Below are 11015 nucleotides of genomic sequence, written 5' to 3' on the forward strand. Positions count from 1 at the left end.
GTTACACTTGAATGCCCCCCCCCTTTGTTCTCTTCTCTCACTGTTACTATGAACTTGCTCTAGAAGTTCAGCAGCTAAAATGACAGCAGCTTTAACAAAGCTCTGTGGACAGGAAATGTAAGTATGTGTAATTTTTTTTTTGCCCCAAACACTTGAAGCCTGGTATAGTGACTGATACTACTTCAGAAGGAAATTATACAAGTCAAATCCTGCAGATTTATTCCTGGACTGGAGGGGTGGGATGTGGGGAGAGAAGAAATACTATGTTTCTGTAGAACATAGTTTTAGTTTGAATGTTTCTTCTGTAACATTTCCTATTTCCATAATACGGTGTAGTCCCAGTGTGGGTTACAAAATATGGGTGAGATCCAGCCAACAATAAGCATGTTTTAAGTTTCAGTTATTTCAGTGGGAGAATTAAAGTGCATTAGTTCGCTTTCCCATTGAACTCAATGGGATTTTAAAGTACTTAAGCCTGGTGGAATCATGCCGTGCATTCCCGGTCTTGCAATGAAATCTGAGTGTTCCCTGTTCCAAAAAGAAAAATTACGATTCCATTAAAACTAATGGGAATTTTGCCATAAAGGCCCATTAATCGAGTCTGGATGCCAGCCCAGAACTGTACATGCATAAATTTCATTGCATCATTGGAAATCACCCTCTCTTTTCCCTCTACAAAGGTGAAGTTTTAAGTTTCAGTGTAAGGAGATTCCTAGATTTTTTTTAAACTGAAGCAGGAGGATCAACTCTCAAGTATCCCTTTTGAGAGAGATGTTCCTTTGTTAGCATCCCCCCCACGGTCACCATGCTCCTCTTCTACAACTCCTGGATGAAAAAATAAGGATCAGCAAAGTTGAAGGCAGCACAAAAAGTAGTGTAGGTTTTAACATGCAGTAGACACTGCCACCTTGACACTTCTACTTTTCCCATCTGCTGTTTTTGAATCTGAGAAAACAAACTTCTCATGGTTCTCAGGAACACATTCACAGAAGAAGTTGTGTTAGTACTGCTTAGGAATGGAGACTGAACCACAGATGGTGGAGTACAGTTGAGTGGGAAGTACACAAATATCTGGAGATTGTGTGAAGAAGACCCTGTCTTCACCCTTGCCTGCATCCTTTACCTATCTTTCTCACAAGGAAACCCAGGTGCATTTCCCCCCATCAATTACAGTGGCTTGCAACAAATATTAGATCCAACTAGTACATCCCTGTAAACACACCAGTATCTTGAAAGTAGGAAGGGGCCATATAGGCTGTCTAGTCCAACACCCTGCTCAATGCAGGATCAGCCTAAAGCATCCAGGAAAGGTCCCTACTTAAAGACTGCCAGTGATGACAGCCACTACTTAAAGACTGCCAGTGATGGGGAGCTTACCACCTCCTTAGGCAGCCTATTCCATTACTGAACTACTGACTGAATTCCTTCCCCCCCCCCCCCCCCAATACCTAGTTGGTACTGTTCTACATATACCGTATATACTTGCATATAAGCCAAGTTTTTCAACCCTTTTTTAAGGCTGAAGTGGGTATAAAAAAAAAGCTGCCATACAAGAAAGGAGGACGGGGTTGGGGATGAGTATACTTAACTGAAGAAGCAGATGCAGGAAGAAGCAGAGGTGCAGCAAGCCTGGGAGGGACAGGGCGAGGGGAGGGAAGAGCAGTCTCCGCCTCCCCCCCCTCATTGCCTTAACGAGGCTAGCATGAGGCTAGCACATGCTGCTGCTGCAGGAAGCTCTGAAGCCTCTGTCTCCCAGGGAGAGCAGAAGGAGGAAATGCCCCTAGAGGAACAGATCACCCAGCTAAGAAGAAGGGAATTGAATAAGAAGGATTGGATATAAAAAGGCAAGAGGGGTCAGAAGGAAACAGGGAGGAGAGGAAAGCGGGAGGAGGAGGATGGGAAGAAAAGGGGAAAAAAAAAAAACAGATCCTGTCCAAAAGGGAAGGGGAGGGGGAAAAGCCACTATCCAAACACCAGCCTCGGCTTATATGTGAGTCAATAAGGTTTTCCAGCATTTTGTGGTGAAATTAGGTGCCTCGGCTTATATGTGAGTATATTGTGTATTAAACCCATTACTGAGTCTTCTGCTGCCAACAGGAGCTGTTCCCTCCTCTCTCCAACTGACAACCTTTCAAATCCTTCAAAAGAGCAATCATGTCCCTTCTCGGCTTTCTCTAGGCTGAACATTTCCAGATCCCTCAGTCTTTCCTCTTAGGGCATGGTCCCCAGCTTCCACCTGTATCATCCTCACCATCCCTCTGCATCCTCTCAGTTTTGTCCACATCCTTTTTCAAATGAGGCCCACAAACTGCACATAGTACTCCAGGTGCGATCTGACCAATACAGCATACACTGGGGTTATGACATCTTGCGATTTTGATGTGATACAGCCTCTGTTGATACAGCACAAGGCTACATTTGTCTTTTTTACCACCGTGTCACATTGTCAGATCATTTGGTTTACACTTCACATGTATCCCAAGATCTCATTCACACACACTGCTACCCAGAAATATATCTTTTCTCCAGTATGTATGTTTCTCATTTTTGTGGTCAAAGTATAGAATTCTACACTTCTTATTGAATTGCATCGTGTTCTCATTTGCCCACTTTTCCTTGCATGTTCAGATCTCATTAAATTCTATATTTTCTGGGGTGTTCACTATTCCTCCAAATTGGACATCTATTTAATGAGTAATTCTTCTACCCCCTCATACAGATAATTGATAAAATTGTTGAAAAGTGCCAGACAGTATTGAGCCCTGTGGCACACCTCTGCTCACCTTCCTCCAATCTGATGAAACACCATAGTTTATCTATCAGAACATCATAGGAAACCTCATCAAAAGCCTTTCTGAAATCCTGGTAAACAACTCAGTTTCCATGATTTAGTGAGCTTGTCACTTGGTCAAAGAAGAAAACAAGGTTGGTCTGGCAGGACCTGTTGGAGACACATCCATGCTGACTTTCCTGGATCAACAAATTGTCCTTCCAGTGTTTGCAGATTGCCCCCTTTTAAAATATGCTCCATTATTTTCCCTGTGACAGGTCAGACTTTCCTGTAGCTCATGAAGTTATGAACCAAGAACAACAGCATAGTTGTAAGCAGCAAAAGAGCAGCCCAGATTTTAAAGCTCCCATTAAATGTGGAAAATCACAATGATAACCAGCTTCTGGAAGGAGCCAGGGGAGAGGGACAGGTGACCACCATCCATCTCATTCTTTTCACCCCTCCTCCACAAAGGTAATTAACCAGGATGACCAAAGCCATCTGGAACTGGCTTGAATTATACTTTTCAGGATCTTGTTCATAAGGCAGGTTAAACACTGGATCTGCCTTCAAAGGCAGGGAAGCACATCCTTAATGTTGCATTGAATAGGTTCGCCAGAAAGGGAACAGTCAACAAAATATTTTGGTTATCATCCAAGACAGGCATAGGTAAAGCTGTTCTGGCTACCAGTTAATTTCCAGATCCAATTAAAGGTGTTAGTAACTTTTAAAACTTTTTATAGTCCGGGACCTTCTTACCTATGGGACCACCCTTCATATTATAATCCCTCATGTCCCCTTCAGTCATCCACTCAGGGCCCCTTGTAGGTGCCTGGCCCAAGATGGTTTGGTTAGCTGTTAACAAGAGGAAGGGCCTTCTTCATTATGGCGACACCCATCTCTGGTGACACAAATCTCAGGTGGGATTTGCTTAGTTTCTGCTGGGCTGGTAAGGCAGAACTGTTCAGGTTGGCTTTTGAAAGTTAACCAGATGTTCTGGGCTGATTGATAGTAGTATGTTGCGGTCATGTATCCTAATATTTTATTATGATTTATTGTTTTTTCACTTAATAATGTTCTTGTCAGTTGGTGCATGACCATCTGCGTGAGCAGCTACTAAAAATATTCCACAAAATAAACAGTAGCTACTGCCCATGTATTTTGTTGGCATCCTGAGGTGAACAAAGCTAAAATTAATCCAAGCAACTATGATATTACACTGCAATATGCAAAACCTATTTCTTGTTTCATAGATAAACTTCTATGGAAACTTCTCACAAATCTGAGCTCATTGTGGGAGAAAGTAAGGCATCTGCCTGGTTAGAGTGAAGAACCATGGTTTTTCTTGCTAGATACCTGATGGCAAAAGGAGACCCACCACCTCAGGCCATAGAACTGTATTGGACAGGTATGAATATGCAGCATTGTGTGGTCACCTATTAGTGAGGCGGGTAGATGAAAGAACAATAGAATCCTAGCCCCGGGAACCAATACAGAAGAGTCTTCCAGAGAGCTGTGGTCATTATTATAAAGGAGAATTTGTAAAGTGTATGTGTAGACCTGAACAAGGTTAATTCCTGAAATAAGTGAAGACCATTCCTTGGGTCAAAGAAAGACAGGATCTGTGTACCCTGTAGGCACTTTTAAACCTGTTTCTCAGCTACATTACCTCAGCCTGCTGTTAAGAACTCTCATAACTGTATGTTCCTTCATGTTCCTTCCTTCACTCAATCAGTCCTACATGTGTCAGTGACATGGCTAAACTGGAACTTGATTCTGTGATGCCTAGTCTACCCCCACCCCTTTTTCTGGTTTTGCATTATCACTCCTAGAGAACACTATCACTTCTAGCATAAATGGTATGAGAAGAACAAGCAATATCTGAATTTCTTGACTCTCTCTTGAGTCTCTGAGCATTGCCATGCTCTTTGGACTTTTATTATAGGATTTTAAGTAAATATGTCACTGTTATATATAGGGCTTTTATTTCTGTGTCGGTAGTAAAATGATTCTACGGCTTAGGCTAGCTTATATGTGGGAGCATAAGGGTGAATCGTGTCTTAATAGTATTGGGGAGATGCAGGTTTAAATCCCAACTCAGCTAGGAAGCTCAGCTAGGAGGCCAGTCACTCTCAGTTTAATCTACCTCACAGAAATTACAAAAATAAAAAGAAAGGACAAGCATGTCTGCTACTCTGAATTCTTTTAAGGTGATAACAGAAGGTATAGAATCAGTCTATTAATTCCTGTTACCTAGCAGTAGCATAGCTCTCTAAGGTCCCTTCCATCCCAACAACTCTATATCCTTGAGCCCAGAGATGCCAGCAACTGAGCCCAGGCCTTTCTACATGCAAGGCATGCGTTTGACCATTGAGCTACACAGCTGAGCCTGCCTACTTCTTGAATGGCACAAGATGCCATTTTGCGTGATGCCTGAAGTGTGCATGTAGACAGACAGGCCATCTGTCTTGTATGTGACTTTCAAAACAGTCTGTGAATTGAAAGCATCCTTATGTATTTGAGATCTTAGGATGTGAACAGAACCTCAGGAGCAGAAGGCATGACCAGGCATTATAATGAGTTTGGTTAAGTAAATTAGCACTCTCTTATAATCAGGTTTAGGCTGGGCTTTTGCATCAATAGTGCGTTGAGAATCTCTAGAAACTAAATTAGGCAAAATTTTCTCCCCTATTTTACTTTGCTCAGTTACCTTAGCAACCATAATCTTTATCTCTGAAGAGGGAGCCTTGAAGGAAGGGAAGCAGTAGGCATTTCAGCAAATACTCTGGCTAATCCTTCTCTTATGTTGTCAAATGTTGGTGGCAGCTGCCTAACTTGCATGCCACACAGGGGATCTTTTCAAATATTGTCCCTGTACCTGGGGGGCTTTTTTTGGGAGGGGAATGGGGTGCCGTAATTTCACTGAAAAAGCCCATTGCTGGCTTCAAATATTCATGTGAAGACAACTACATGTTTCACTGCATTTGTACAAAATGGTAATAATGTAATCTTTGTTGACACAGCAGCTTCATATCTCAGCTGAAAAGATGGAAGAGTTTGGCGACAAGCTACTGAAGCCTCTATGGGAGGCTGCAGAGCTTCCAAGGACCAGAGTTGGTCAGAATGTCTGAACCCTCTAATCACCCTCTAACCCAGTAGTCTTCAACCCACAGGCCAGGGTTCTCAGGGAGACCCAGGAAATCCACCTACTGGGTCATGACCTTTTTGCTGCTTTATGGAAGGACCAGCTGTTAGTACTCACATTTAGAGAAGGAAAGCTCCATGCATTCTGCTTCTGTCCAGCTGAGAGGGACAGCTGGACAGGGAGTGATACAAGGCCATGCAGCAATAGAGAGTTCCTCTATGGCTATGACCTTTGACTTATTCCTCATTATGGTACATCTTCTGGTGTTCGGTTTATGTTTCCTTTCCCAAGTCTGCAGGTCAGGGTCCTGACCTTGACATTGGTAGGGTCATAATTCAGAGACCTCCTCTTCTTCACAAATGTTTACAGCTCACATGATCTCATGCTGCCACCTGAGGGTTGAAGGTTGACCCCATGTCAGGAAGGGGTGAAATCAATTGTTGTACATCATCACATCATCCTTCCATTTGTTCTTCAGGTACCACACTAGGAGATGGAAGATTGAGGATTATGAAAATTTAGCAAGTGAGGTATCTTTGCTGGACATGGAGCAGTTGCCTGGGTATAGCATACCTAGACTGCGCTATATATCCAGTATCTCACTCTTTCTCTGAGGAGTGTAGGATGAGGTTCATGACTGTTAGCTCATTTTGCCGAATTTTTATCCTCACAGGTACTCTGTGAAGTGGGCTAAATGGAATGATACTGACTGGACCAAGATTACCTGGTGAGCTTCATGTTAAAGCCAGAGATCTGAACCCAGGTTTCTCTGAGCCGCAAAGACTTCATGTGTTTCGGTGTAGTCCTCATCTAGCAGCAACACACCAATGAGGGCAAGTCAAAGCATCTCTAGAGTGACAACCCTTGAGTTAGACCTAGCAGGCTTTCATCCTGAGATCTGTTTGTTTTCTGTACTCCACCTTTTACTACCTGAAGGAATCTCAAAGTGGCTTACAGTCACCTTTATTTCCTCTCTACACAACAGATACACTCTGAGGTATGTGAGGCTGAAAGAGTTTTGAGAGAGAGAGATCTGAACACAATGGAAAAATGGACAAATGAGAACAAGATGCAATTTAATAAAGATAAGTGTAAAGCTTTGCGTCTGGGTCAGAAAAATGAAAAGCATTCCTACTGGATGGGGGATACGCTTCTAGGTAACACTGTGTGTGAAAGAGACTTTGGGGTACTTGTGGATTGTAAGCTAAACATGAGCAGGCAGTGTGATGCAGTGGTAAAAAGGCAAATGCCATTTTGGGCTGTATCACATCAAAATCACAAGATATCATAGTCCCATTGTATACAGCACTGGTCAGACCACACCTGGATTACTGTGTGCAGTTCTGGAGGCCTCACTTCAAGCAGGACGTGGATAAAATTGAAAGGGTACAGAGGAGAGCGACGAGGATGATCTGGGGCCAAGGGACCAAGCCCTATGTAGATAGGTTGAGGGACTTGGGAATGTTCAGCCTGGAGAAAAGGAGGTTGAGAGGGGACATGATAGCCCTCTTTAAGTATTTGAAAGGAGGAGGGCAGGATGCTGTTTCCGTTGGCTGCAGAGGAAAGGACACGCAGTAATGGATTTAAACAACAAGTACAACAATATAGGCTAGATATCAGGAAACAAATTTCACAGTCAGAGTAGTTCAGCAGTGGAATAGGCTGCCTAAGGAGGTGGTGAGCTCCCCCTCACTGGCAGTCTTCAAGCAAAGGTTGGATACACACTTTTTCTTGGATGCTTTAGGATGCTTTGGGCTGATCCTGCGTTGAGCTGGGGGTTGGACTAGATGGCCTGTATGGCCCCTTCCAACTCTATGTTTCTATGATTCTATGATTCTATGATTCTATGATTCTATGATTCTATGATTCTATGACTGGCCCAAGGTCACCTAGCTGCATGTGAAGGAGTGGGGAATAAAACCTGGTTTTCTAGATTAGAGGCTGCCGCTCTTAAACCACGACACCAAACTATTAATGAAGTAGATACGTGTGGGAGGGATAAGAACTCTACCTTAAGTTTCCTGGTACCTATATCCGTGATCCAACACTGGGGATATATTTTTTTTTGGGGGGGGGGATTCCTCCTTCATGTTAATGATTTAAAAAAAAGATTTCTGTCTCTTCTGGATTTGCATACAGGCATAGATCATAGCAATATTGGCAGGTATTTCAATACTGAAGGCATATTTCTTGCACAGAACAGCTTAGAGGAGGTGCCCTGATTCTTTCAGGAATACTGCTATTCCTTGGCTACTTAAAAAGAGTAGACTGAAAACACAAACACACACACACATACATACATACATACATACATACATACATACATACATACATACATACATACATACATATATATATATATATATATATATATATATATATATATATATATACATAAACATACATAAATACACACGAAGACAGAGAGATGTGGGCTGATGTGGGCTGTCAACTACTATATGGTGCCTTAGATATTAAAAGATTTAGGCACTATCAAAAGTAGTTGCTAAGCAATGAAAAATAATTCTGGCTTCTCATTCTCAAACCACCCTTCTGCATTAATCCGTTCCTTCCTTCCATTATTTTAAAATAAAGATCGTGAGCCAAGGAACCAGCTGCCTGGTATAAATTTGTGCAGCTTACAGTCCCTCCAAACTACAGATGTCTTCCTTCCCATGTACACATCAAACACCTATACTTAATTTCTTGGGTGCTACTTGGCCCAAACCTGGGGGGCAGCTGCACTTACAGGGACCCTAAATGCTGTAAGAAGAGACTAACAAAGGTTTCAAACTTTCCTGCTTTTCCTTATCTGTGCCATTTTAACAAGGCTTTTAGATCTGTTTCACATATTGGATCATGCTGTGTATACATTGCCATCACCCAACTTGCTGTGACTCCCTGGCACATGTCCATAGAGTATATTATGTGTGTGTCCCCTACACATTTTACAGTGTTCCTTATGGTGAACACCGGTATGCAAGCAATGGAAGTAGCTGTCACACAGTCCTCATTGGCCCTTGTTGGTTCTAGTGTTTCTTCAGTCTGCTTTCAGACATAACGTTTAACCATGTGACAATACAGCGACAAGTAATTCTTCTGTGTCCTAATGCTGTCAGTGTGGAGATATAAAATTAGCCTGACGGTGATTTGGAACTGGAGTTGTACTGATGGTTTGGATCCAGAATCTTGACCACCGTCCGGATGCAGCTGCAGAACTGTGAATAATAAAGTTCCCAAGTTTACAAAAATATAGGTATAATAACAGTAAAAAAGAATGATTCAAATTTATCAGTAAGTTCAATGAAATCAGTAGCCACAACAATTAAAACCAATCAACACAGTGGACACCTAATTTTCATCTTGCCAAACACCTGTAGAATAAGAATGCCTAAACGTGCCTAAACCTCAAAAGAGGGCACGCTAGCTACACGAAGAAAAGTTCACAGAAGGAGACACTGATTACTTCAGAAACTGAGGACACAGAGCAGGGTCTTGGGTGAAGATTTTAATGCCTGGACACGTTATGGAAGCAGGCAATCTTTGAGAAGCTCCAGTTATATACCTTCTGAGCTTTAAAGGTTACTATCAGCACTCTTAATTGTGACTGGAAACAAACTGGAAGCCATTGAAATTCTTCCAGAACTTATCAGGTATGTTCAAAATATTACATCTTTTGGCTACAGTCCAGACCAGCGGAACTTTCTAGACAGACTAAAAATGTCGTCTCCATCTAGACAGGTCTGCAGTAGTCTAATTCAGCTGTTAGCAAAGCATAGATAATGGAGCCAAGTCTTGCTTTCTAGGAAGGAGCACAGCTGATGAACTCACTGAAGCTGGCTAAAGGTGCCATGGGCCAAAGATGACAGCTAAACCTGATTCTGTAGACACTCGTCCGAGAGTACCCACCCACTCAAGGGGAGTACAACTTCTTCCTGGATAGGCTGACATCTCAGTCTCTGTAGGCTTCACTATTGTCCAGCAATACTCCAGTCTGATCTGGACTGTGATTCACTTTAGCCCTCTCCCTACCAGAATTCCTGCTGCCTTACCTGAACTGGCTGGAAAGGAGTCGGGTGAAGTGTCATCTGCATGCTAGTGACACTTATTTCTGGATAACCTTTCATAATAGCTTCTGGTAGATGTCACATCCCATAGCCCGATGATCCTATTTCTAGGGATAAAAACCAGGCATAAAGAGAAATGCTCTTGTTCTTCAAGTTCTCCTAGTGCTTGTTCACATACCGCCAGCAGTCCAGCAGAGAAGTTCAAATGTTCTAAAAGTTATCTATAATTGTTTCTTATGCTAATTTAGAATATTAAAGTTTTTTAAAATTAAGCTTGGTGAAAAACATTAAAAACATTCTTTCTGAAATTAGACAAAACCTGCGAGAGAGGTGAGGGGGAAAACGATTCTTCATCTGATTAGCAGTCTTATTTGTAGCCATCTAAAACTGAACACAAGTATAGAGTCAAAATCTGTGGCTGCCTATACATTCCTTGGCATTGTAATTGGATCTTGACCTCTGAAAGCAGGAGAGCCTTGTTTTCATTCGAAAAGTTTCTTGAGAAACCAGAGCTTCTAATCTGCAGGAAGGCCTGAATGGAAGCCTTGTTAGGAAAGGGATTAGGACGGAGTCCAGCAGGACCTGCCAATTCTATGGGACTGTTTGCGAGGGCTTTTGGCGGGCCTGTGCAGAGGCTGCAGGTGGTCCCAGGACCTCCCTTCAGCTTTATCCGAACACACAGGCAGGCTGGAATTCCCAGCAGGTACCGAGGAAAGATGCTGCCTGGAGCCATCTGTCCTGTGTCTGTGGCTGCTGCCCAGACATACCAAATGCCTTATTTTATCATTTAAAAAAAAAAAGATTTCCCCCATGCTGCTGGCAACAAAAGATGTCAAATGAGAAGGGGAAAAAACTCTTTGTGCACAATATGCATTTGGAAGGCAGACACAGCTAAGAATTCTGACATGTGGCAAACAGGTTTGCTGCATTTAATTTCAAGGCTGAAAAAAAATCTGTTTTATACCGGTCGTGAACACGTGTTTATGGCAGTTGAAATGGAGCAAGCTATTCTACACACTTGACGGTCACTCGT

The sequence above is a fragment of the Paroedura picta genome, chromosome 7 (genome assembly GCF_049243985.1).
Source record: "Paroedura picta isolate Pp20150507F chromosome 7, Ppicta_v3.0, whole genome shotgun sequence".
Classification (NCBI taxonomy): Eukaryota; Metazoa; Chordata; class Lepidosauria; order Squamata; family Gekkonidae; genus Paroedura; species Paroedura picta.